Consider the following 1,748-nt stretch of genomic DNA (forward strand, 5'->3'; position numbering starts at 1 on the left):
AGTAATAAGCCCCTTTGACATCTCTTCATCTGCAAAGAATTCTCGACGTGAAAACACAGAGACAAAGGGCTGATCTTTGAATAGGAAAAAGAATGGATCTGCAGGGTCCCAAATGAATTGGCTTATTCGAAAAAAGCCTTGTTCTTTGGAAGATCTATCTCGTGTCTGGTACTGCATGGTTCCACTCTGCAAGAACTCCGAATCATTCTCTTGAAGCTCATCCTCTTTATGATAAATGATCCGCTTGCCCCGAAATGACCTGGCCCAATAGGGAAATCCCAATTCATTGGGCCTTTCGATACAATCAAATAGATTGCCACAAGGGCGCCATATTCTAGGAGCCCAAACTATGTGATTGAATAAATCCTCCTCTATCTGTTGCGGGTCGAGGGCTCCTTCTCCTTCCCCTTCTTCAAACTCCGATTCGTATTTTTCGTATAGAAATCTCTGATCAACGATAGAACAAGATCCATTTTGCATCATATCTAACGGATTCCTTGGTTCGGACCGAAGAAGCAATGTCACTCGATCATTATCAAACTGACTGCAATCTTTTTCTGTCCGTGAGGATCCCACCAGAGCGCCTTCTACTTCTAATTCTAATAGGCCATGAACTAGATCAGAATCATTCTCAACGAATCCATAAGAAGTGATCCCATTTTTTTCATCGGGTCCGGGTGGAGACCAAAGATCTTGAGCGACCGATCCGGCAGAACAACTCAAAAGATAAAGAAGTATCGTTAATTTCTTCATGCTCGTTCCAAGTTCGAAGTACCATTTGTACAAATAAGAATCCCCTTCCTTACATGATTTCTTCTTCATATAGATAGATATAGGATCTATGGGGCAATTACTTAGAAGTACATTTTGTGCAACAGCCCTTCCTATCTGATAGAAAAGGATCCCATGATCCTGAACCGATCTTACCTCGGATCGCAAATCCCAAGTTTGTCTATGAAGAGCTGATCTAATTGTATTAGTGTCTATAATTGATTTCTTCTGTGTAATACTAATTGATAGGGCCTCATTGGTAAGTGCTACAAGATCTCGTGCATTGGAACCCATGGTTATGGACCCGAATCCGTTAGTATGGGACATTTTCTTTTCCAAGCGAAATCCCCTAGTATATGAAAGAATGAAAAAGTGCTTTCGTTGTTGTGGAATAAGAAGCCTTCGTATCTTAATGCATGTATTTAATTTATTCGGAGCTATTAGAGCGGGATCCACTTTTTGGGGAATATGAGTCGAAGCAATAACAAGAATATTTCTAGTGGAACATCTTTCACAATCTCTGGAGAGATAGTTCACTAATAGACCGAGGGATAAGTAATTCGACTCATTCACATACAGATCATGAATGTTTGGAATCCATATTATGCAAGGGGACATTGCTTTTGCTAATTCTAATTGAGGGGTGATATCAAATCGGTCTATTTTCGGCGTCATATACATAGTTAGCACATTCGTCATAGTTAGCAGCTCCGTATCAAGGTCATCATCAATATCGTCACTATCATCAATATTGATATCGTCACTATCATCAATATCGATATCATCAATAAGATAACCTTTAGGCTTGTCATCCAGGAACTTGTTCGAAAATACCGTAATGAAAGGAACATAGGAGTTTGTCGCTAGGGATTTGACCAAATAGGATCGTCCAGTTCCTATAGAACCTATCACTAAAATACCCCTAGAAGGGGATAGGTCTAAGCGGAGCGAAAAGGGTTTTCCATGAGATGGGAAAG

Source organism: Tasmannia lanceolata, unplaced genomic scaffold, assembly GCF_043159265.1.
Source record: "Tasmannia lanceolata isolate RefF3 unplaced genomic scaffold, GAP_Taslan_0.1 ptg000665l, whole genome shotgun sequence".
Lineage (NCBI taxonomy): Eukaryota > Viridiplantae > Streptophyta > Magnoliopsida > Canellales > Winteraceae > Tasmannia > Tasmannia lanceolata.